The 27,281-nt window shown below is 43.2% G+C and overlaps 1 protein-coding gene across 13 annotated transcripts in view; it reads right to left on the reverse strand.

The window, feature by feature from the left end:
* LOC130198302 (adhesion G protein-coupled receptor L2-like) overlaps positions 1–27,281 on the reverse strand; it is a 151,808-nt gene that overhangs the window by 94,635 nt on the left and 29,892 nt on the right. For 10 of the 13 annotated variants that reach the window (XM_056421432.1, XM_056421430.1, XM_056421434.1 and 7 more), the window contains exon 1: positions 6,695–7,290. The exons of the other annotated variants lie outside the window; for them this stretch is intronic. The gene's annotated coding sequence lies outside the window, so the exon portion shown is untranslated. Of the gene's footprint in view, positions 1–6,694; positions 7,291–27,281 lie in introns of those variants that run through there. 13 annotated transcript variants of the gene reach the window in all.

A 27,281-nucleotide genomic window follows, 5' to 3' on the forward strand; every position in this document is an offset into this window, starting at 1 on the left:
AGCAAGATGGCTGACTGCACTGACACGTTGCGAAAGCCATCCGAGGTAATAGATTCTCTTTGCCGCCGCGACTCGTTTTCGGCGGCGGCGGCGTCTGCCAATCAGGACCCGGGGAACGTTCCAGGGCCCCCCCGACAATACCTCCTCACCTTGAACACACATTGGCGTTCCCCGTCACGAGACACCAGAGTGACACCAAGTGGGCATCGAGCCGCCATTCGACTGGCGGGGAGGAGAGCGGAGGCTGAACCCGGGGGCCGCCGCTCCCACATGGGCATTAAAGGGCTCTCTCTCTCTCTCTCTCTCTTTATCTATCTCTCTCTCTTTATCTATCTCTCTCTATCTCTCTCTTTATCTATCGCTCTCTCTCTCCTTATCTCTCTCTCTTTATCTATCTCTCTCTCCTTATCTCTCTCTCTCTCTCTTTCTCTCTCTCTCCTTATGCCTCTCTCTCTCTACTTATCTCTCTCTCTACTTATCTCTCTCTCTCCTTCTCTCCTTCCGCCTCTCTCTCTCTCCCTCTCCATCTACTTCCGCCTCTCTCTCACCATCTCCTTTCACCTGTCTATCCCCCTCCCCCTCTCTTTCTCCCTATCCATCTCCTTCCACCTCTCTCTCTCCTTCTACCTCTCTCTCCCCCTCCCTTTCTCCCTATCCATCTCCTTCCACCTCTCTCTCCTTCTACCTCTCTCTCCCCCTCCCTTTCTCCCTATCCATCTCCTTCCACCTCTCTCCTTCTACCTCTCTCTCCCCCTCCCTTTCTCCCTATCCATCTCCTTCCACCTCTCTCCTTCTACCTCTCTCTCCCCCCCCTCTCTTTCTCCCTCTCCATCTCCTTCCACCTCTCCCTCTCTCGCTCCCTCCCCCCCTTTCTCCCTCTACCTCCGCCCTCTCTCTCCATCTCCTTCCACCTCTCTCCCCCCCCCCCCCCTCTCTATACCTATGTCAGATGTGACTCTTCAGACTCTTAGACGATGGATTTCATGATCATTTTGAAATAATCTGCTTTAAAAAAAAACTAAACTTTATTCAATATAGCCATACTGGAAGCTCGGGAAGCAAAATGTTCACGTGAAGGCATTTAATAGAACAATTGGAGCCCCCCCCCCACCCCACACACACACACTCCTCCCCCGTCCACGTGCGCGGGCCCTGCAGATTACTCATTTGGGGGAAATAAAACACGAGGTTCGAGTGCGTAGCCGTTACCATTTCTCTCTTTTCAATCTGAAATGAGTGCATAACAATGTTACACCACATCAGCGGGGGTCATTTGCATTTTTATGTGATTGGTGAATACAGCGGCGGACAGGGAGAGACGTTTCTTCCGTCTTCTTTTCTCCTCCTGCAGTGAAGCATGGCCTGAACCCTCAATTTCTGGGATAATTATATGATACTATTTAGGAATTTGAGGAAGCGAGAGGAGCTTTTTTTTTTTCTCCCTCAGTTGACAGATGACCCGTCAGATACACCTCACGCCAACACAAAGACCCCCGCCTCTAATCTGCACACTTCCTGTGACCCCCCACTATGGGCCGAACCAAATAAAGCACCCTATCTTTGTATCCCCCTGAGAGGCGAGCGGTGTCCTCGTATGCTAATGTGAGCCAGTGTTGGGGGGGGGGGGGGGGGGGACGACAACTCGCAGGTCAGTGCTAATCTTCTGATATATGGAGCCTAAGGACCCCGGGACCCCCATCCATCACACGCCGCCAACGGCTCCCAGCCGAGAGCGCTCCGCTCGCACCGAAAGGGGGTTGACGCGCATCCCAAAGAGACTCGGCGCCGATCCATCACTCAAGGACCCGGCGTCTCTCGAGAGCGAGGGAGCGTCCTACAACGACGCCGAGGAGGGGCCGTGGCTCCGCGTGACCGCCGGACCTGTAAGCCCCGAGCCTCTGTTGATCATTAAACATCCATTTTCGAACCGGTGGGGGAAAGTTAACTGTCATTTTAAAACACAGGAGGTGGTAGATTCACCCCCCCCCCCCCCCTCCGCCTCAGATGTATTTTCTACGGTCAAAAGGAGCAAGGCCATAAATCCGTCCGTCGAGTTAACTACCCGAATGCGTAATCATTCGTTCCAGTCGTCCGTCTCTTTATTTCTGAGGTAAGCCGCAAAATGGCCACGATGGGGTTGTGTTTTTTTTGCAGTTGAAATGAGAAATGTAGCCCAAAGTACTTAGTTAAATAAACAAAATGCCCTTAGCCACCCCCCACCCCCATCCTGCTCCGCTGCTGTGTGTTTTTCTTCTTTCTCTCTAAAAAAAGCCAAATGTGAACAGCTTCGAAGTCGTTTAAAATATATATTTTCTGGAAGGGGAGGAAAAGGGGGCGGGGCAAGGGGGCGTGGCCTCTTATCAGCATCACCAGTAAAAGGTCGGGGTTGGTGTCAGCGCCTCAGAATCAAGAGACTACTTTCTTTTTTTGTGCAACACTCGCCCTGGAAAGAAATCCATCCGAGGAGGAGCCCCCCCCCCCCCCGCCCAGCCTCGACTGAGCCCAACGCCTGCACCTCTCTTCCCCTTCAGCAGCTTTTTATTCTGAATTTTGAACGACCGGACTCGGCGCAGCACGCACACACACACCACACCCCCACACCCACACACACACGCAGCATGATTTCTACTCCACTCGCGGGGGAGTCCTATTCTCTGGGATTTGTCAAAAGCCGTCTGCGTGGGAGAGAAGTCGCTCACGGTGAACAGTCAGCACGACGGGCAGAATATTTTTTTAAAAAAAATTTACACCATCCCATCAGAACAAAAAAAAGTGCTGAACGTCGCACATCGGTGTGAAGAGAGAATTCCTCCTCGAAGACAATCGCATCCGTGTCCTCCATCGCGACTCGTCTCTCTCTCTCTCGCCCCCCCCCTCTCTCTCTCTGTGACCATTTGTTTGTCTTAACTTTTCCCTGCGAGCGTGTCAAGAGGAGCCGAACAAGACAGCTGTCAAACCCGCCCGTCCGTGAGTGAAGGTGGCAGGTGAAGTCCTCTCTTTTCACCCCCCCCCCCCCAACACTCCTCCACCACCACCACCACCTTCCTGCTCCCTGGATTCAAAACTCCCACCGTCTTCGGAGGTTTGGTGGCGTTACTCATTAAAAAAAAGGAGCAAGCTGCTCTTCTCCAGCCGGTTGGGCAGCAGTTATGAACCAGGAGCCAGGACAACCATGAAGGAGGGGGAGGGGGGGGTCCGGGCTCCTACTGCGCCCTCAATGCCATTTGCATTCCCAGGGTCTCCGTGTAATAACATCTCACACGCTGCACTTTCTTTCACTATTAACCTCGACGCTGAACCTCACTTCCAAATCAAAAAGGCACGCACAAAAGGCGCCGCCGCTTTGCGTCTCGAGGGGTCGCAACACGGCGCTCCGTTAAGACATTTTTTCTTTTAAACGGCCCCCCAGGAGTGCAGCGGAACGTCAGCAGAGGAAAGATGCCCGGCACACACACGTCCATCAACATTTAAAAAAAAAAAAAAACCTGAGTCTTGCCGCATTCTTTTCCCTGACAAACAACAACAGCTGCACAGAATGGGGAATAAATATTATCTCTGCGACAGAAAAACAATCAAGACGGCGCTAGGTACTCAGGAGTCGCTCAGCGAGTGCCGCCGCGCCGCCGCTCCGCCTCTACGCCGCCTGAATGTGGAATTACCGTATTTTTTGCACTATAGGGCGCACTTAAAAGCCTTTAATTTTCTCAAAAAACGACAGTGCGCCTTATAATCCGAAGCGCCGTATATATGGATTAATTCTGGTTTTGTTTACTGACCTCTAAGCGATTTTGTGTGGTACGGCGCTAAGTCAAAATGTTTTAGTACGACTTTGGTAAACTACAAAGCCGCACCGCTTGCAGCATTACGGCTACCGTAGCCAGGAGCGTCGCGGAGTAATACATACTGTAGCGACCCTGGGTCAGGAACGCTACGAGACGTAGATGGCTTATAGGGTGTTTATTCAAGGAACATAGAACAAGCTACTGTTGGCCGTAGCCTACGCCAAAACGACAACAAACCGCTGTGAAACCTCAAAACCAGCTTCACGTCTGCTCCGGGTCATAGCTCCGATCCGAACCCGCGGAACACAACAACACACACACAACAACATCACTCGCTGTCCAATCACAGACACGCCTCACAGCTACCAGCTCGTGAGACGTTCACTTACATCCGGACATAACATTTCCCTCAGTCCGTTACAATACTGTGCTTCACCATAATATTACAGTGTGTGTATAAGGATCCCAAAATACAACTGAATAAGGTTGGTAGTTATTGTGAATATGCTCATTAACGTTTGAATAATGTTGCGAATTATTGTGAACGCGTTTAATAAAGTTTGATCGACTGACTTATCTGACTGTTTTTTTCCGCTTAATGCGCCTTATAGTCCGGTGCGCTTTATATATGAAAAAAGATCGAAAATAGACCATTCATTGACAGTGCGCCTTATAATCTAGTGCGCCCTATAGTGCAAAAAATACGGTAAGCACTTTATTTCCGCACGTGAAAACAAAAGTAATTCGGCAGGGGGGGACAAATAGCAGTCAAAAAAAAATAGGCAACTAAAGTTATTTGTAATGATTTCAGTGGGTTCGAACTCCTTGGAAATACAAATATGGGTCTTTTCTTTGTTGGGTGTCTGGTGCTCTTGTGGAGGAATATTGGGGGTTCATATTGTAGCCGGGGGGGATGAAATCTTCACATAGGATTCCAACGTTTCCGCTAAATACATGGCTTCTGGTGTTAGGATATGGCCAATAAATCCTCCCTATCCACACTAAATCGGCTTCCAACACAAACACTTGCTTCTCACACACACACACACACACACACACAACCAACTGCAGTGTCCAAGCAAGCCTGTCAGAAGCCTCCTCCATCCACCACCACCTCCACCAGCAGCAGCAGCCTCTCAGAACAAGAGGAAGGGGGCTGGTAGCTCAAGTTCTCCCTCTTGAAATGCAGACACTTTGATATGGAAATTGGCAGTTCCAAAAACCCGCTAGAATTCACACTCGCATGCATTGAAACCATTTGCGCAATGTGAGATGAGATGGCACTTCCTCCCCAAGACAACACAGACAAATGGGACCAAACACAGCACGTCTGGGGCGGGTGTGAGAGAGAGAGAGAGATGGAGGGGTGGAGGAAGGGAGAACATTTGCTCTCTCTCTCTCTCCCGCCCCCCCCGCCCCCATTCCCCTCTTTTGAAATTCCTACCGTCCCACACATTTGTTTCAAGTAATAGACTTAAGTGTGAGGAGGATTTTCTGAAAGTGCAACATCTCCACTGGCCGGTAAAGCGTCTCGTCTGCGACCCGCCGGCAGTTCAGATGAGCCTTTTTTTTTTTTTTCCACTTCAAGAATCACTGATCCCAGCCAAGTCCCAAGGAGACTCTTCCTTTATCGAGATCTCCCCCCCCCCCCCCCAAAATGGCTGGAAAAACTTCTACGCACACGAACCGGAAAAAATAAATAATGAATAATTTTTAAATGCACAGATTTCCCAGTTCTGGTTGGCGGGTCGATTTCTCACGCCGTGCATGAGCCTTATATAACGTTGCCGCTCTCAGGAGATCAAAACCCAATCGCTGAACGCCTTTTTTGGTTTGCTTTCATGTTCGAAAACCGCTGGATTCATCATCATCATATATATATCTATAGATATATATCTATAGATATATATATATACTTCCCCTGCAGGACAGCTGTTATATAAGTACATGCAGAGCGAGAGGGACACTCGCATATCCTAACTTGTCAGTTATATAAGGTTGCACCACTATCCTGATTTGGCATTGACAGTATGGATCATGGATAAATGATATTTAACCTTGGTACTCCACTCTGCCACTGTCGCTCTCTCTCTCTTTGGGGGTTTCTTACTGAAGTCTATGCGGCCCTATTTCTAAAAGCTTCTCGTGAGAATGAGATATGGTTCCCTTCACCCTGTAAAAACTCTACGTGTGTGTGTGTGTGTCCCATCATCACACATGGCTGGCTCAGGTCTGTGAATTATACATGCGCTGTGAAATGATCTTATTTTATAGCCGCAAAATGGAGAAGTAAATGGAGACAGTAACTGACATCCAACTACTTAGCTCCCGGTGTCCTGGAACTGGGTGGAGATGTTTGTGTGAGCTCTTCCTTTTCTCTTTTTTCTCTTCCATCCTTCACCGTGTTGTCACGCCAAATATATATTTTAAATCAATTCCCAATTGGCTTTTGACTCATATCCCGTAAAACTGTTATTTTACATGCAAAATAATCCCATGTGTTACTGCTGAAATATAAGCATTTTCACAAATTGACATTAATCACTAAATATGCATCCTTCAGTGGCTTATTAATTGAATTTACACACACATATATATAAATATATATATGTTGTTGACCCTAATAGCCAAGCAAACTTCATAATAATAATAATAATAATACACGTCTGGAGGCTACACACACACACACACGCACACATACAACAGAATAGCATCACACACTCAGTGTGGACCACGTATTGATCTCATCACAACAGTTTTTAAACTGCTGGAGGAGCTCGTGGGCCCGATTTCCTGACATTTGCAGATGCATCATAACCCGACATCATAACTCTGCATCATAACCTTTCATCGCCCTTAAAAGACTTAAAACATCCTCTTTAAAAAAAATGTTTTTAAAAAGGTCTACTTACTGTGGGGTCGCAGCGCCGAAATATGGATCCGGGCATGGGGTGTGAATCTCGGATCAACAACCAGGAGCTCCCCCGCTCCTCTCTTTTCTACCTTTTTTCTTTTTTCTTCTTCTTCTCCTTTTTTTTCCCCAACAGAAAACTATGAGGGTCTCACAAAGACGGCCGGGGCTCGGCTGCGTGCTCACACTTTCTTCCCGGCAGGTATCGGCTCCGGGGCCGGGCGAATAGCTCCATGGCGAGGGGGGCTGTGTTCAAAAGTAACGCTCGTTAGCACCACCAGCCACCTCGCGCGTGCACCCTGGCTCCGTCCGACGGAGAGAGAGAGAGCGAGAGAGCAAAAAAGAGAGAGAGTGAGAGAGAGACTGCCTAAAAAGGAACACTTCAAGGAGACGAGATGCGCCGCGGTCTCTGTGCAAAAAAAAAAAAAACACCAACAAAATTTAAAACCGAAAACTCCCGAGCTTCACCGAGTCTGTCTCGGAGGCTCTCCGGTGGCCCCTCCGCCGGTTTTCACGGTTACAGCCCGAGGGTACGAGACCTGTTCCGTGTCTGGCTCCTAGTCGGTGCTTCTCGCCGGTCGTTCCCGCTGCAGCTTCATCCACACGCCGCGCAGACGGTCGGAGCTTTCAGCCGGACTGGAGGCAGCCGAGGCAGCCGAGGCGGAGGAGGAGGAGAAGAAGGAGAAGGAAAACCCGGCGCGCCGGTCACCCCGCTCTGCAGCAGCTGGCTGCGGAGGGCGGGGAGCAAAACGCGGAGCGGAGTACGGTGGCCCGGGAGCGGATCCCTCCGCGCTCCCTGTGACGGACGCGTTAGCCCGTATCTCGAGTGCTCAGATGTTCTGCTGTGTTTCCCCACGATCTGAAACAAAAACCCACGCGCACAGGGATGTGTAATCAGGAGTGCATCCCCCCCCCCAAAACACCTTACTGTTCATTTGTATTGTGTGTATACCTGTGTGTGTATACATGTGTGTACCGTGTGTATACATGTGTGTATACCTGTGTGTATATATGTATGTATACCTGTGTGTATATATGTATACCTGTGTGTGTACCTATGTGTGTATATATGTATACCTGTGTGTGTATACATGTATGTATTCCTGTGTATATATGTGTATACCTGTGTGTATATATGTGTGTGTATATATGTATACCTGTGTGTATATATGTGTATATATCTATACCTGTGTGCATATATGTGTGTACTTGGGTGTGTATACATGTGTGTATATGTGTGTACATGTGTGTATACCTGTGTCTATGCGACCTTGAGTGCCTTGAAAGGCGCCTTATAAAATAAATGTATTATTATTATATATACCTGTATTTATACCTGTGTGTATATATGTATGTACACCTATGTATATGTGTTTATATCTGTATGAATATGTGCATGTATACCTGTATGTATACCTGTGTGTATGTATGTATACATATATGTACCTGTGTGTACCTGTGTATATGCCTTTGTATAACTGTGTGTATGTGTGTGTACTTGTTTGCATACCTGTGTATACATGCGCGTCTAGATTTAAAAACATAAATGGCGGAGGACAGGTAAAGCAGAATGCATCGCGGCGGCGATGACATCACGTTTCATCCGGCGCCTTTTTTGTTCGACAAGAGGAGCTGAGGGTCCCGTGACCACGGAGGTGAATCCTCCACTCGGAACTCGGAACTCTTCCACAGGAGCTCAGCGTCCAATCAGACGGCCCGGAGGAGCACCAAGTCGTACGAAGAAAACGACAGACGATGAATCTGCGTCTGACTCTGACTGATGAATCCCTCAAGTCGAGCGCTCTGTTGTTCCGTCGTCCCGCTGTTGATCAGACAAAGCGAGCTATTCTGAAATGTCAAACGGGGAAATTTAATAGAACGTTTTATTATTAATTTTTCCGTGCTTCTATTGATCAAACGACAGTTCGGAAATATTGCGAGATTGACGGAAAACCGGCGCTTTTTTTCATTTTCTGTGTGATGTACAACGTAAACAATCAAACATTTGTCGGTTGCAATATGAACAATAACCAACGCACAAAGTGTGTGTCAGTAATGTTAAGCGTATGAGAATCAATGCATAGCAAGTGAGGGGGAATCCAGCTTTGTTATTTGCAACGTTGCCGGCAGGCGAGTACGCAGAGAGGTGAATATACAAAAGCATGAATATCCACCTTCTGAAGGACAACGGCAATAAACAACTTGGAGGCTTCGCCCTGAACCTTCACCTCGCACGACATAAATCAAAACCTGCACCTGAGACTATTAAATCACGCCAGCGTTCTGGACCCAGAAAAGCTTTTTTTGATAGAAATGTTGTATTTTCTGCATCAAATTCAAAAGTGCATTGGAGATTTATGCATATCATTTTCACTCCTACACTTATGACGGCCACTAAAAGGTTTTTAATCGCCTGGTGCAAAAAACTTGGGAACAGTGGGAAAGCCGAGCGGACTATGCGTCTGAATGCATTTTATGATAATATCGTCCTCTTTACAAATAGATGTTATTGTCTGTTTTTTAACTGAATACAGATTCAGTCAGACTCATATGGAAGTCCATTTCCACCACAAAAAATAATAATTTAAGGGATAGAAAGACAAAATTCTGAGACTTTTTATCTCATAATTATGACTTTATCTCATAATTAAAAAATGTAGTGGCGGAAATGGGCTTCACAAGGGCAGAAAGAGACAAAAATCCGTCCAGCCAACAGTTGAAGGTGAACGGGATCAGGTGAGGATTTAAAAATGTTTTTTATTGCTTCTTAACAGCTCTCAACATGGCGACGGCCGAGCCGGCGGGCTCACAGCTAACGGACGCCAAACAGCTGACGGAAAAATTAGCTGACGGAGCGATTCATGTGAGTCTTCTAGTTACTACTTGAATAAATTAGTTTATTTATTTCGATCAGCAAAATATACAACCACCAGGAATTTTTAAAAAAGAGGAAAGATACATGTGGCTGACCGGAAGTGTTCAGGCTGAAGCTAACGAGCTTATGAGTGCCCTGACCGTTGATTGCTTGAAAACTTGTTCCGAAGAGCCTTACATATGAAACAAAAGACAAACACACAAAAACAAAACAAACAAAAACAAAACAAACAAACCAGAAATTCAAGCATTTGTCCCCATGAAGCGTGACTTCTTATACCGTCAACTATATACTTCTCCAGAGGCATGTTTTTAAACTTTAAAAAAAAAAATCACCAGATTTGTACTTTCTTCGATGACAATGTCTAAGAGTATTCTCACTATTCTCACTATTTTTTGTGCACCCGTTGGAAAGTGTAAATATTGTACAAACATTGTATAAATGTAATCTTATGTTTTTAGGTTTGTTTTATGACGTCTGCCTCTCGGGAATATACAGATGAAAAATAGCATCTTGGCTAATAACTCTGGCACATTTAAAGAAATGTTTTTTTATTAATGTTAAAAAAAGGTGTCAATGCTAGCAATGCGATGGAGTCCCCTGCACACTAAAGAAAACCCAGTGGTTAGCTAGCTAGTGTGACATAGTGAATATGGAACTTTCAATAGCCAGAATACATGGTGCTAAAGAAATAAATATCTTATCCTGGTCCACAGCTTTAAGCAAAATTCAACAATATATATAATTGTAATATAATATAATACATTCCATAATATAATATCTGGAGATGTATGAGGGGGGTGGGCGTCGCCAACAGTGGGAGGGGGGTCAATTAACAATATGTATGTGTGTGTATGTATTAGGGTATGCAGGTATGTGCATATATATGTTAATATGTGTGCAGGTTTTTGCATGTCTACCCGTATTTATATATACATATATACATATATATATATGTATATATATATATTGGTTTTTTAAAGTTTTTTGTCAGGGTACCTTTGTATACGTACAATGTGTACATCTTTTCCTTTGCATGTGCATATCTCGAAAACAAATAAAAGATTTTGATCACAAAAAAAATCATGTTTACTTTTCCTTATCAAATAAATAAAAGAAGAAAAACAGCAAAAAACAAAGGTTGCTGAGCGTCCGTAAAGACGCCATCAGTCAGCCGGATAACCGCCGTATGAGCGCGGGGCAAAGCGGCGGGTGGTGGATGGAGGTAGATTTGTGTCTTTATTACGCAAACAAACAAAAGAAATGTTTTGAGAGCAAATGTCTCGCTTGTCAGTAAATGAATTGTTAGTTTTGCTTAAGAAATTTAATTTGTTGCTGCAAATTAAAAACATTTGCTTTTAAATTAAAAACATTTGCTTACACACGAGAAATTTGCTCTCAAAACCTTTTTTTATTTTCCACCAATGCTCTGGATCCTGTATATTGCCCCTTTAACCCTCCTGTTACCTTCAAATTTACTAACATCTTTTACCCCTGGGGTGAATTTGACCCCAGCAATTAAAACCCAGAGAAAATTATTAGAATTTATATTGTTTCCCAAGTTTAAGTGTGAGGTATGTTTGTTTGTTGTTTGACTACCTAAATAGCCCTTTAAATAAATAAAAAGGTTGAAATTGCTTATATTCTTTACACAGTGAAAAACAGCCTGGGGTCAAATTGTACAGGACATTGAAAACATATCATTATGTGAATTTTATGTTCACCCAATTTTCCCCAATAAATTAGGAAAAGTCATGAAATATGAATTAAAAAAATAATTATGTCGATCTTTTTTTTTAGAGACGTTAAACATTGAATGGGGTCAAATTTACCCCAAAGGTAATAGGAGGATTACATACGAAGAGAAGAAGTCCCGAGCAGAAGAAGCTGTGGAGGCTTTAGCATCCGTGCAGATTGAAATAGGAACAGGTTCCCGTTTCAGTGTCAAGTGCACAACAATGCCCAGAGCTGGAATTAACAGGTGTGTGTTTGCTGGAGCAAAAGCTATTCTGGAGACTTCACAATAGAAATAGAAGGTTGGCTCCACTGAAATTGGATCACAGTGCATCAGCTGGACTGGAAAAAACAATTCAAAAATCGAAAAGTATTTGGGCTACAAACAGTTTGTCATGCAACACTGGGGACATTGGCTAAATGGACATTTAAATTATTTAATTCTTCTTCAGGGGCAAAACTATTTCAAGTGTGAATTAAATATGTTGGGGTCTAAAATATGCAGTTGTTATTCCTGTTCATATAGACTTTTTTGAGGGAAATTATTTAAGAGAAGCCTCATTGAGATAGAAAAACTCTTTTACAAGATTATCCTGGCCAAGACGAGCAGTAGCACATTAAACAACCATATAAACATACAATATAAAACAATGACAGACTATAAGAAATAAATAAAAATAAAGATTTTTATTTTTATTTTTTAGATCACAGCGAGTAAAACCAAAACTAACTCAAGAAAAATAATATAACAATAAGACAGACCACTGTTTAACGACAGTGTATATCACATGTGGGCATGTACATGCACATGTACCTGTGTGTGTTATTACCTAAAGTAAATTAAGGTATTTAAATAATAACCCCTTTATGCATTAATGTGTGGAAGAGACTGAGATTATTCTTTTATGTGTAATCAGGCGTGACCTAAACGCTGCTTTCTTTCTTTCAATCCTTATATTTTAAGTTTTTACAAGTTACACATTCTCAGACAACAAAAAACAACAAATAAAGAAAAAATTAAGACAAGGACAAAAAAAACATGGACATAAATGAAACATAAATCATCATCCACCATATTTAGCATACTATAACAATTGTATTTATATCATTCTTACCACCGTTTTATTTTATTTATTAACTTTGTTCAACTAAATATAACAAATTAATACATACATATAAATATATTACTTGGTATTATTTTATTTCTTAACTTTGTTCAACTAAATATAACAAATTAATACATGCATATAAATATATTGAGTTGTTATTGTCGTTGCACACCAGCAGCTTGGTAAAAATAAATAAATAAACAGGAATTGCAATTCAAGCGTAAACTATTTTACGGCAGTGACTAACTGGTTAAAACTTAAAAGTATTTAAATATATAATGTACTGAATACTAAATAGTATAGATCGGCTCCATTGCCTTTGATATCCAGCTATTTTAGAAAGTTTCAGTCCAATATCCCAATTAGTATTTCTCCTCACGGTCCAGGTAGTTATTGATTTGAACATTTCTTGAGCAATAATACCTCACAGAGAGGCTATATATATATATATGTATATATATATATATATTATAATTATTTATTTTCTTCAAAAAAGCCTAGTTGATCAGAAAGAAAAAAATGTCTCTAAACTGCATAATGTTGAAATATTCTAACATTATTATTTTAATAGGAGAGAAACCACAGAGTGCAAAAAGGCCATTGCGGGCGCATTACCAGTCTTGCAAGTTTTTTTAGATTATGGGTCAGTATATTTTGGTTATTGTGTTTCTTTTTTTAACGGAAGAATACCATGGAGGTATTTATGTGTAATACATTCCCAAATTCTCCACAGATGCTTGACTTTAACTGATGAAATCATCCGTGATGCCAATAGGAATGTTTTTGCATCGACTCATATGAAAAGGCACACCATGGCTCCTTTGTTGGTTACAATAAAATAAAAAGTTTTTAAAACGGGGCAAATTGAATCCTGATATTACCGTCAGTGAACGGAAACCAAAATTGTAACCGACTTGGCACCCCCAAAAAACATGAAACTCTAACCGAGTTGACTGGAAATGATTCGGCTTTGTCGATGGAATTACACTTCAAAGCTGAAAGCCCATTCCCATTTTTACGGTGAGCTGCAAAACATTAGCATTAAATTGCCATTTGCGAAATATGATATAAACCCGACGACAAACAGGACGGCGGCGTTTTTCGGGGGGGGGGGGGGGGGGGACGGCAGATCCCCAATTATTTAGTCATGATTTGTTGACTGCTTCGGATGCGCGAGCTGCAGGCACCATATTTGTTTTTCGGGGTCTCTGGGAAAAAACACACAAAAAAACAGGAAGAAATAAATGTATTTCATCATGTTCTGATGAATTCAGTCAGCACATTAAGGCTATTAGAACCCATCACGCCCGTGATAAGCCAAAGCAGCACAGCGCACTAATGGCTCATGAAATGTGCAATGTCTACCTGCACTATACGGCCAGCTGTGTCCTCATTGTCAGCAAGAGGTGTTGCGCAATATCTAATATGCCGTCTGAGCTCTATCGTTTTACCTCTAAATATAAAGACTCCGTTGTAATTCCACAACAATCGATGTGCTGGAAGGAACACGATCTGCCCAGCTGGATGCGGGTTGATGGTAACATTTTTCCTCAGGTTTCTAAAGTTCAGCCCCCATGCAGCTTTTTCTTTTGAATGTGATATTGTACGTAAGAGCTTTTAATTCCACCCCCTCCAACGCGGGGATTATTTTTAGAGCCTTTACTTTTTTTTCCGTCATTGTAATAAAAGAGCCACCTCGGTGGTTTAAAATTCAGGGCGAAGGACATATTTGCTCGTCGGTGGCCCAAGTTTGTGACGATTACTTCCCCTAAATATGACTTCTCCTCTCTTCCTCTCCGGAGCACAGCCGAGCCAGTGGTCTCCGTTACACATGGCTTCAATAAAAAAACAACCCCCCCCTTCCCCCCCCGAGCCGCATGGGGGGAAATGCGAATTTGGGTCAAATTTACCAGGTGGAAAGTGAGAGGATTAGTGCCGAGCTCGCATGTTTTTCCGAAAGTGCAGTTGGACATAATGAAGTACAGAAGAGTAAAAAGAAAACAGATGTAACGACGCTGATCCACTGGCACATATTTCTTATTTAGAGAGACGATGTTTCTGTGCGGCCTGCGACTGAACGCGTAAACTCTCCCATATTAACTGACCCAGGAGAGCCGGCGTGGCTCCCTGGTGTTTTATTCATTGTGGTCAATGCAGTATATATGTAAATACACGCAGCCGCTTCTCGTCTCTGTTTTTTTCCCTTTTTTGTTGAGGACCGATGAAGTTGTCAGAAAATGCTTTGCTTTGCTTTTTTTTGCCGCGGCCCGTCATTCTCGTCTGCGTTCGGTTTGCAATCAACCCCCCCCCCCACCCCCCCTCCCCCAAATGTAATAGCACAAAAGAACTACAAAGTTTTTTGCCGCTGAGTCGTCAAAAAAGAGTGTAAATAAATTTCACTGCGAGAGGCCAGACGTTATCATAAGAACCGACTGCGTGCTGTAAATTATAGGTCTTTATGAGTCCGGCGTGAGCCAAATTGAAATTATAGCAGCACAGAAACAACATCTTCATGTGTACTTCCCAAAGTGTTTGCCGGAGCTCAACTTCCACTTTGGACTGCAGCTTTTGCTGACTCCATTTCTGTTAATTAACACTGGGGAGAATAATTGCCTCTCACACACACACACACATTTATTCACCTTCGATTGCTCATGAAAAACTGCTGCTTTTCTCTGCATTTTAGATTCAAGGGACAGTTCACCCCAAAATAAAAAACATATATTTTAACCTCTTTCCTGTAGCGCTATTAATCAATCTACATTGTTTTATAGCGTAGAGATATCCGCCCTCGCTCGATTATAATGGGGCTATATGGCACTGGGCTTGTACCCCAAGAAAAGAAAATACATATGGAGTAAAACACAGATTAGCACTTCAGTGGCACTTAAATAGCTCTTATTATGGTACTTTTGTAGTTCTACTATGTTAAGGAAATGTTACTTTCTGTATTCTTGTTGTTCTTAGTTTGTACTCTAGGTTGAAATGCACTTATTGTAAGTCGCTTTGGATAAAAGCGTCTGCTAAATGACATGTAATGTAATATGGGAACTCCTGTGCGACACCGAGATCTGTGGATCCTCTCGAGTTGCCGGATATCGCGACGTCTCGAAAAACGAAACATTACCGGTGAGTTTTTCCAAAGCATATAAAAATACAGATCGTGTGTGTGATTGTGTGTGGCTAAGCCAGGTTCAGTATAAAGAAAGTTCTTATCGGTGGGCCTATAGACTCGGAAAGCACCGTTTCCCAAGCAGCACACGTAGACTTGCTGCTTCAATCATTTCCAGCAACCAGAACCAATGTCACTGTCTTGTCAGGTATAGCTGCCGTTAGCTAAAGCTTCCGCAGCTCGTATCTTTAGCATCGGGTCACCGAGGGGGCTCGTGAGGAGGCGGAGGCGTTTTAGGACAAAGACGGTAATAGATGGATTCATCTCCGTCGCGCAGGTCTTCTAGCGTACGCTCTGTGACCGAGTAGGCAGGCTGATCTTTACCACCTCCAAACCGGATTAAATTCTCGAATTGGAGTTTCAGGGTAAGAACGGCCGTCGCTTTGAAAATTGCTTTCCTGTTGACGATTAGCTTCGAGAAACACAAGAGAAATAGCGGCTCCAAATGCCTTAAAATACAATATCAACTCCCCTTCTTGCGAATGCAAAGATCAAATGCTACATTGGATTATTGGAGCGAAAATTACATTATTTTGGGCTGTTTTTTTTCACGTTGGTATTCCCGCAGCCACGGAGAGAGAGGGTGTCAGAGTTCTTCACCTCTACATGGTTTCCTTTTCTCTCTCTTTTGTCCTCTCGTGCATTGTGTGTGTGTTCGCCTCTCCGAATGTGGCGTTCACATCATGGGCCAGAAAGCTGGTGTGGTAGCGTGGGGCGTTTCAACAAACATCCATGCGGTAAATAAGAGGGTAGCTGGGCATGCTGCAGTAAATATGTCTCGAGTCATTATTAGGTGGTTTTACTCATTAAGATCAAAAGCCACAACTTTAAAAGCAATGCTTTCACTTTAAAAAGGGAAAATACGAAACTCAAAGGAGTTTTTTGGAGCATTTTCTATAGGATTTGATAAACGCTCTTGTTCCACGCACTCTTTTCTTCATGCACCGAGGGGAAGCTAATTCTTTGCTGGCATCCATTTCCCCAGCTTATTGTGTGGAGTGGCTTTCTATAGTTTTGTAATCACAGGGCAGCATCAAAAAGGGTGGGAATTATCATGATCTTGATGGGCTTGTAATGACGGTTCCCGTGATGGAACGGGCTCGATTATAAGGCTCAACCACAAGTGAACTCTACCACATTCACGGGAAGACAATGATTGAGTTCAATGAGGACAAGGAGACTAAGTTTGCACCAGCCATTCATGGAGACATTACTGAAATTGTGTGTAGCCTATAGTTCTTACCGTTTCTAATTCATTAAAAGAATCAAGTTAGCGCCAATAACCTTTGAAGCTAAGGAGCGTGGAAAAGTATGCTAACGTTAAATGTGAAAGACAGTTAGCCTGACAAATTAGCTTAACATTTTGAGGTAAACGATTGCGTTCTTGTTGACTTCACATGTTCAGGAGGCAGTGTGTGTTTCCTCCGGCTTCCTCCGAGAGTCGAAAGATGTGAGGCGGAGGTCAATTGAGGACTTTAAATTGCTTGTAGGTGTGAATGTGAGCGTGAATGGTCTCTTTCTCTGCGCATTGCAATGGTCTGGCTAATGTCTCGCTAGCTACCAAGCACTAGTTAGACATTAGCTCAGTGGACTGTAAAAATCAGACTGAGGAATGTCTTTATTTTTCAAAGAAAAGCAGTTTTTTTTTCAATGAAGAAAACATTAAATTAATCAGAAATACACTCTCTACATTGTTAATGTGGTAAATGACTATTCTAGGTGGAAAGGTCTGGTTTTTAATCTCTATATAGAGTGTTCTAACAGTACATTGTGTTACCGCCTTAGAAGACTAGCAGAGGGTTATAAAACCCTTGAAACCCCTTTTTATGTGAGCGGAGCTGAAAACAGTTATGCTGGTGAGAGAACCTATAAAACTGGCCTTCCTTTGAGCGACAAGTTTGAAGAACAAAATTTAAAATTTAAGTAATTATTTCTAACCTTGTCAATGTCTTGACTATATTTTCTATTAATCTGAGAAATAAAAGTGTGTTTTTTACGAAATTATCTGGGTGACCCCTAACTTTTGAACGGTAGTGTACATTTCCCCATTTTGCAATCTGTAAATTTCCAGTGAAGACTTACACTACCGTTCAAAAGTTTGGGGTCACCCAGACAATTTCGTGTCTTCCATGAAAAATCACACTTTTATTGATCAAATGAATATAAAATATAGTCAAGACATTGACAAGGTTAGAAATAATGATTAATATTTGAAGTATTAATTTTGTTCTACAAACTTCAAGCTCAAAGGAAGGCCAGTTGTATAGCTTATATCACCAGCATAACTGTTTTCAGCTGTGCTAACATAATTGCACAAGGGTTTTCTAATCAGATATTAGTCTTCTAAGGTGATTATCAAACACAATGTACCATTAGAACACTGGAGTGGTAGTTGATGGAAATGGGCCTCTATACACCTCTGGAGATATTTCATTAGAAACCAGACGTTTCCACCTAGAAGAGTCATTTACCATATTAACAATGTAGAGAGTGTATTTCTGATTAATTTAATGTTATCTTTATTGAAAAACAGTGCTTTTCTTTGAAAAATAAAGACATTTCTAAGTGACCCCAAACTTTTGAACGGTAGTGTACATTACAACTAAGCTAAGTTAAAAATGTTCAAAAGAACCGATGAAAGAGACTCGACCTGAAAAGACCAACGTCGAACGTAGAAAAAAAATGTATTTCTTAAATTACAGTCGTACAGAAACTCGTACTCACACGTGCAAACAGGCGTCGAGACAATACAGAGAGCACAGGGTACTCAATTATTACGTTGGGCCTTTAAAGTTTCCTTGGAGGTGGATCCGAATTTAATAGCGGTACAGTATGTTCTGCTTTCGACAAGTTCCAGTATATAGACCTCCATTTGTCCCCCCCCCCCCCCCCCCCATGAGACAGTCGACTGCAGACTCCGCCGACAGAAGTTAGATCAAGCATAGAAAGCGAATCCACCTCTCTACAATAGATACAATCTGACAAGAAACATGGATCCAGACTTGTCTCCTCTCTAGATCTTTTTTGGCTCACAGGACTTTGCCTCGCCCGTCTTCGGGACGTCTGTAGAAATGCTCTTATATTGGTGGGGGGGGGGGGAAACACAGAGCAAATAAAAGTAATGTACCAGAGTGACTGCTTTCCAGCTGTGTGATTTGCTCCAAAAATATCAGCGTGTCTCCGCCCCGAAAAACAGTCTTATCGGAAGAAAGCATCTCAATCTAAACTTGAGAGTTTTAAAGCACTTGGTAAAGCACTTGGGGAACATTTGTTTTAATTTACTTTTCCAATGGGGAATGTTTATCTTAGCGTGTAGTCATGTTGTTGCTCTGTTGTTCTGCAGCGAGCCTACCCTCTTCCACATATGAGGCAGAAACGGCGAAACATTGGAAACAGATGCTCATTGTTCCGGAGTTAAAAAGCCGAGGAGGGGGGGAAAGAGGAAAAAAAGAGAAGAAAACAAGATTTACAGCGTCTAATGACTCCATTCAACGGGAGCTGATAGTTTTCTTCATACTGTTTTCTGTTCAATTCCTCAGTTGGATCTTTTTCTTTTCAAAGGAATACAGACGGAAGGAAAGAAAACTATATAACGCTGGCAGGAAAGAAAGAAAAAACACGGTAGAATAAAGCGGTAAATGCGTAGCATAACATCATGCAGTAGGCGGTGGTTAACTTTTTAGGAAAAAGGGAAGTGGGTCATCTTGACGTGCCAGCGAAAAGGAATCCCGTGTCACTCAAGTAGGAATTCTGGGACCGCCTCTATTTTTAGCACCTGGAGCTCGGATGCATACCACGCCGCAGTTTAACCCCGACGCACAAACACAGGCGCAGGATGAATGGCGAATCCGCCATAAACAGGAAGGTGTTGCTCCCTCTTTCAAAAGGTCGGTTGGAAGTCATTCAATCGCGAGGAAAATGGAGTGAAATAAATCCCGCTGTGCAAAAAACAAACAAGGAGGCCTCGATGTGACACAGGCGATGTTTATGGCGGTTCGGGACTTTGAAGCTCGTCCTTAACCCCCTTTTTTTTCAAGCTATATTTTCTGTCCATCTGACACTAATGACAACGGTTTCTCAGAGAGAGCGTCTTTATGTCGTCTGGGAGAAAAACTGAAGCGCAGGGGGGGTGAGGGCATGGGGGGGGGGGGGGTGAGAGAAAACATTTTCTCAGGGCTTTCTTTGAGTGTACGGACCGTGTTTGATTGACATCTCCATCGCTCTCCTGTCTGGTAGCTATCCGTTTTTTTTTTTTTTGGGGGGGGGGGCGGGACAAATCGCACCGTCTCCACGTTTTCCTTGGTTCGTGAAGTCATTCCCAGCGTTGTGCTTCAACATCTTCAGCCCGAGTCCCCTGCCAAACACACCCACACAGGTGCGTGGGCGTGTTTGGCAGGGGACTTTAAATAACAAAAGAGAAAAATTTATGAGTCATATGCTGCAACGTGGGCGTTTCAGCCAATACTATTTCTGCTCGAGTAAACACGTGAAATAACGTGTCGGAAAAAGCAAACAAACACGGATGCTTCAGTTCAGCCAATGTCCGCAGCTGAAGGCAATGAAACGTATGTCGTACGATATTGGGGAAATTCTAGATAATTACTTTAAAGTGATATTCAATATTGAAAGTCGGTACAGCTTATTTGGGGTTAGACGCAATTGGTTTGTATCTGATTTCACATCTAAGCGCCGCTAATATGCAACATGTTTAAATTAGCCGCGAGGGCGGGGTCACCATCTCGGAGTAAAGCCTGAACACTAAGTCAGAATAACACGAGGTTTTCCGGTTCTTCCAGTCGACTTTCAAAGCCTCGCAGGAGCTGCAGTTGCTGAGCGTTAACACGACGGCCTCTCGCCTCCGTTAAAGGTCGCTTGTGCGTAAACGTGCGACAGAAAACCTCCGTATTGCGTTTTAGCAACAATTCAATTCAATTCAGTTTATTTGTATAGCCCAATTTCACAAATTACAAATTTGTCTCGGAGTGCTTTACAATCTGTACATACACATAGACATCCCTGCCCCCAAACCATCCATCGGACCAGGAAAAAAAATAAATAATAACCAAAGGGGAAAAAACCTGGAGGGAGAGGAGGGAGAGGATCCTCTCCCTCTCCTAGGGATGGAATAGATATAATGTGTATGTAAGACAGATTGAGTTTAGTTTAATTAAATAAATGAATATGACAGAGTGAATGTAGTAGTAGAGTAGATATATTCATAGACCTCCACGATCCATCAGGCAGATCCATCAGGCAGGTGGGGAGGAGGAGGGCGAGTCTCAACAGGACAGTGGCGCGTACAGCAGGAAGCACGATGACCACGACCCAGACGATCCATCAGGATAGGCAGATCTATGTAGGGTCTCATAGGGTCCGAGGACCCCATGAGTCAAAAGTCAAAAAGGAGAAAGGGAGAAAGTAAGAGTTGATTGAGAGATGAAAATTCAGAGAAAAAATAGAAAGAGAAGAGAAAAAGAGTGCATCCTAAAACCCCGCATCCTAAAAGCCTATGGCAGCCATATCAAGGCTGGACCAGGAGCAACCTGAATCAGCCCTAACTATAAGCTCTGTCAAAGAGGAAGGTCTTAAAAGGTCTTACTTAGGTGACTGTCTTCTGCCTCTGGACTGTGGTTCCATAAAAGAGGAGCTTGATAACTGGTTCCATAAAAGAGCAGCTCTATAACTAAAGCTTCTGGCTCTCTCTTACATTTAAGACTCTAAGTACTACAAGTAGTCTAGTGGGCAATATGGTAGTGGGTGGGTGTGGTAATGATGGAGCTCACAAGATCTTAAGATATGATGGAAGAGAAGAATTTTAAAGTGATTCTTGATTTTACTGGATTCTTGCAAAGGATTCTTGCGAGTTGATGAGCAGCCTCTGCAGAGGTGAGTGAGCATCTTGCTGCAGCATTAGTGATAGTTTGGAGGAGAACTGTTTCAATGAGAGGCTGAGAGGAGGTTAATTAAGATGTTTGCAGAGGCCAGCAGTAATCCAGTCAGTCTCATCTTTTGAAGTAAGTTTGACTGCGATTTTTTGATTTTTTGATGAAGAAATTGAAAGATTTTTGAGATTTTTGAAAGTTAAAGTGAAAGTCCTGATTTGCAGTCCTAAGGAAAAGATAAGCAAGTGGTGTTGGAGATAATCAAAGATTGATCCAAGATATCATCACGATACCGAATCTTACCAGGGTACACCACACAGAAATTATGCTGGTTGCTGAGATCTTCATCACCAATAGATTATGTTAATCTTTTTATTATTGAGAAGTTGTAATTTATCCATTTTTTAGGTCATCCATTTTATGTTTTTATTTGCTTAGTTGTTTTGTCTCTTTTTTTTGCTTTAGTTTTATGGAGTTGCTTATTAGTTATAACAATGAAAGATAATGGATATAAATATAGTTTATGCATAAGGCATAATAATATTGGATAAAGTTGGTCCTTGTAAGGAACCATCGGGAACACGGTAGCACAGAAATAAAACTGGGTGATAAAAATAGATCGATCGGAACTATCGACAAATAAATAAAATGAAACCAAATTGAAATCAAATAAAAATAAAACCAAAATGATAACACAATGTCAAATAAGTCAATGTCGTGCGGAGTCTTAAGGTCTGCAGCTGACCAGGACAAGTAGATCTGGACAGAGAAAAAGGCCATTTCGAGTGGTTTGTAATTTTCAAGCCATCTGCCAGCCATTTGTGGTTTTCTATTTCTGATTGAAATTTCAGTGATGTTTCAATGATGTTTCTAAATCTAATAAATCCGATTTAAAAAATTAGAGTGTTGATTTAAGAGGACATTCAGGAGGATCTCAGGATCTGGAGTTAGGTTAGAGATCGGGTGGAGAGGGGTTCTTCAGGAGAGGTTTGAGGCATGAGAATAGAGTCAAGTTAACGTACGACACCCTTGGACTTTGAGCAGATCTACATTAAGAATAGAGCAGAGACACATTGATAAGAGTCTGGTAGAGCGCGAAAGGGCAAACGTCCAGAAGCAGAAAAGACAGGTGATAGTGTTCAAAGAGAAGACAGGTAAAATAATTCAAAGTTGAAACGTTGAAAATAGATTAGGCATACACAGGTTTCCAAGGCCATTGCAAATATACAGATTGGGCATACAGAAGGCAAGAAATTATTAAGATTATTAATAATAGTTAGGGTCTTTTAATCTTCCACAGATTAAAATCTTTCTTGGGCAGAGTTTATAGGGTTATGAATGAGCTAGGTTTATGTGACTGCTTGGCTCTATTTATAGTGCTGAACATGAAGTCATTGGTTTTTTTTATTTTTTCGGCTTTGAGAGTTGCATCTTGCTGTTATTGATGAGGATTTTTTCTGGATTCTTATCTCGCCTCTTTCAAACTCTTTTGACTTTATTATTGATTAGTTGATTCTTTAAGCTTTAAAGAGACGACGCTTGCTTCTTTTTGGCGAAACATAAAAGGAAGAAGTTGTGCTTAGAGAATGCTTTGCAGCACACTAGCGAGCCTCGAGAACCAAAGCGTCTCCACATGGCCGGAAAGCAGATCCGAAAAAACATCAATGGACCAAAAGAAAAACCAGCCGACACGTCAACGATGGTATTTACAACACACACACACACACACACACAAGAAACAGCAGCAACTGTTAAATCAATAACAGCGTGAAAACCATCGGTGCCGTCTTATGGCGATGTGTGAAACTTACTTTCATGCTCAGGTGAATATGTTCAGAAGACACGACTCATTCCTCGACTGTCACTCAAACCCTTTTCAGGAGCGCACACATCTCCGCAGAGCTCCTCTCGGCACAGCGTTGCATCAAATGATAATCACAGCTTTTCTCACAGCCACAGGTATGTCGGCGTGCAGAGCGAGAGAGAGAGAGAGCGAGAGAGAGGCTTCCAGGCGCTGGGTGTGCGCCCTAAGTGCAGCCTCTCGTTAGCTGAACTGATGGAGGACACAGGTGGGAGCGTAACCTGTCGGGAGAAGACGGCACGCCAAGCATGCTCTAAACGACACGTGTGTGCGTGTGTGAAGACACACGGCGCTTTGGTCTGATGCGGAATGTTATTTATGACTTTTACTGGTGTAAAACGTGCTATTTCTATACAATTACTAAGATCCACAGATGCCCCACTTCATTATTACCTTCGCATTTAAAATGCGGAAGGTTATGTTTTGATCGCCGTGTATTTATTTATTTATTTGTGTGCGTGTTACTCGCATAACTCAAAAAGTATTAAACCGAATCGCATGACATATGGTGGGATGATTGGTTATTATCCGGGGACCATTTGATTAGATTTTGAGATTGATCGGGTCAAAGGTCAAGGTCAAGGTCACGAAAAGGTCAAAAACTTATTTTCACCAATTTCTATCCAATTGGCATGCAACAAATGCCAACATGTTCATAATTCAATGCCCAATCTTGTGATATGCGAAGGTATGCGCTCTACCAAGTGCCCATTCGAGTTCTTACTGTGATAGCGAGGGAGGCGGGTGGGGAAGGGGGGCTTATTTAAGCTCTTTGCTTGAGGGTAATATCTTAAAAGGATTTTCCTCTGATCTGTTTAATGTTAGCGACTTTTTCTTTGTTATTTAATTGCATTTTTTATTTAGGAAGCAAAGAATATTGGCACATATCCTGTATCTTATTGTGCCAAAATCCACGATGGCAACTTTATCCGTATATTTCTGTTTTGCACTTGTTTATCTGTTAACCTTCAACATGTAAATATAACATTAGATTATATTTAAGTAAGAGGAGCAAAAAAGTGTCAGATTTTCAACATCAATCTGCGCCCACGTCCAAAACGTCCGATGCGATTCGAGAGCACGACTCACGATCGTCTCGAAGCCGAAGTCAGAAAATAAAATAAATATGCCAATCATGCCGACTGTCAAAATCTACTTTTTTTTCAAGCGGGATTATTTCACCTAAATAAAAATATACACTTTTATTAATCCCCAAGGGGAAATTAGTTCTCTGCATTTAACCCATCCTTAGTTAAGGTGTTTCTACCTTTTTTAGTGTCGAGTGCCGCGGAGACACGCCGCCGCGGTAGTACTATTCAGGCACGAGGCTTCACGACAGATACTTTACACACGCCAGACTGTTAGACGATGGAGGACTGCGAGACAACGATAAAATGTTCATATTAAAAGCATTTACTCCTCTCCGGGCGCCAGGCTGTCTGACACTGGCTCAAATTGATTCCTAATTGGGTTTGTATGGACCCCGGATCCACCGCTGATGAGCCGGGTGAAAAGTGGACGTCCGCGGCCTCGACTCTCTGCAGAAACGTGATAACAGGATGACCCGGCGGAAAAAGGGAAAAAGACTTCTCGGAGAGAGAGTTCCTCGGCTCCTTTTCTTTCTTTTTTTTAAAACAATAATAATTACGGCACGAATAATCTGCGACATCTTGAAAACGGATTTGAAAAGAATGATCCATCACGCAGACGAGCGGCAGAACAAAGCGACGGACTCAAAGGGATGTCGTTACTCATCACGACCAGTTGGTGTTAACCAGCTGTGTGGCTAGGTGTCTTTTTTTTTTTGGGTGTGGGGGCTTGTTTTATTTTTTTTAGGTGGGGGGGGGTGTAGCAATAAATCACTCACAGTTAACCGTGGAATGCAATCCAGTCCTGTGGAACAGCTTGGTCTGGGTAGAGGTGATTTTCTGTTTCTAGCTTGACATTCCTCATTATCTATTTTGGCTTGCCTTGCATGCACTCCGCGGGTTTCTGGAGAAAAAAAGGAAGGCCCGGTTAAAAAAAAACAGCGGTGAGAGGAGGGGGGGGGGTTGAGGGGGGCTTGACTGCTCCCCTGTGCCCCCCCCCCTCCACCCCTCCGACCGCCACGCTCTCTCTCCACTGAAGCTCAGCATGCCTCTATTTGAAGAGGAAGCGAGGGAGGTTATCCCGATACCTTTTGCCTCTGCTTATGAATCTGTGTTGTCCTCGGCGCTCACAGAAGAGGCTTGTTCCTCAAAAAGCCACGCCGCTGCGAAGCCTCGTTCGAGCCGAGGGGAGAATCTGCTGTGGATTAAGCCTCGTCCACGCGGCCTGGTCTTAATTTCACTTCCCTTTGTGCAGCCGGACCGGGGGAGTGCTCCTGATTTGTCTAAAGCTTTGAAGGCTCACTCGCAATTTATGGATTTCAGGAGTCAATAATAATTAAATATCCTATAAATATAAAAGGGAGTAAATGGGTCTCCATTATTTAACACGTACTCCTAAACTGTAAATGTCATCAAAGTGAGTTTATTAGCGCTTGATGACGATGAATAAGGGAGTTATCTCGACGGGAGGGGACGCGCTTCAAAGAGCGTTCGAGGTAAACGCAGAAAACTCAGTGTCAAATCATTCAGATACAAACAGAAGAACGAGTGGTTTATGATGCGGCCCCAGAGAAAGAGCACGTAAAAAAAATAACATGAACGAGAATAAGTGCGCGGGCGCCGCTCGGCAACAAAGACATCTGTCGGGCGTCGTAAGCGTTTGAAAAAAATAAAACCCTCGAATGGAAGCGGGGAGGCATCCGAGTGTTTACAGTGCAATCTCCCCGTGTAGGTGTCATAAATTGGCCGAGGCACCCTGGGAGTAACGGCCCGCTGGGGTGGTCCTTCCTCCAGCCTCAGCCTCCGGGTGGGCTAACGCGAGCACTCGTCAACGTCGCTGTCGCCGCTTCTATTCCGGTCGTGTAAAAGAGGAGCAAGTGGGAGTCGGGGGGGAAGAGAGAAGAACCTGTCGCGAGCTAAGGTATGTTTCCACGTGGTGGTCTCCTCCTTTTCAAAGCACTACAATGCGACAGGGGAGTTTTTTTTTTTACGAGGGGCGAGATTCACGACGTTCACGATGATCGAGAGAGCGTCACGCGGAGAGAAGCCGGAATCTGGAAGCGGGAAGTGGAAACGAAGAAAGTCAGAGAGCCTCAAACGCTGATCCTCCCTCCTAAATCAAGACTTACCATTCAGCGCACGGTTGTTCCGCCTTTGTCTCCCGTTCGCTTCGTCTTCAAAACAGACGTTCAATATCCAGGATTGCGGCCAATAAAGCGAGATGTGGGTGTTTTTCCTGGCAATGTTAATATAAAAAAATATATTTTAATCTGCGATGTATTTAGCCAATTTTGTCGGCGGCGCCGAACAAAGCAGCCGCGTGACGTCCGAGCACATGTCCAAATGTTTCTGTTTAAAGAAGTCCATTGAGATTCTCTCAACACGTCTTCAAAGAGGAGGGCATTGTGTTAGAATTATAACCTTTTAATGAATATGCAAATAATAAAGTACAACCGCCAACCTATTACGGTTTTTATGATCTGTTCCAAATTAGGATTAACAAATTAAATGATTTTATGTGCAGCCGTTTTCGTTCTCCTCGGTAGACGGAACATTCCAGTGCGATGTGATAACCAAAAAACCCCCATTGCAGGATGTGACCGCCCCTTTTCTTTCTAAAAAAAAAAAGATTGTGATCTATTTCTTCCTTTTTATAAGCCTCGTTTGCTTCTGCGACATTCTCAGATCCTTTGTGTAAAGTCAAATTTGGCTTGTTTTTTTCTTTTTATACACTTTATTGCATTCCTTCTCTAACCAAATTCCTGTTGGGATTTTTAATGGCTGCATGTTTCTCTGTATTTTTCACTGAGAAAAAGCTGCCGCCGCCAGATTTGTGGTGCAAAAGAACAGCACCACGGGGAGCGAGT

Source organism: Pseudoliparis swirei, chromosome 8 (genome assembly GCF_029220125.1).
Source record: "Pseudoliparis swirei isolate HS2019 ecotype Mariana Trench chromosome 8, NWPU_hadal_v1, whole genome shotgun sequence".
Lineage (NCBI taxonomy): Eukaryota > Metazoa > Chordata > Actinopteri > Perciformes > Liparidae > Pseudoliparis > Pseudoliparis swirei.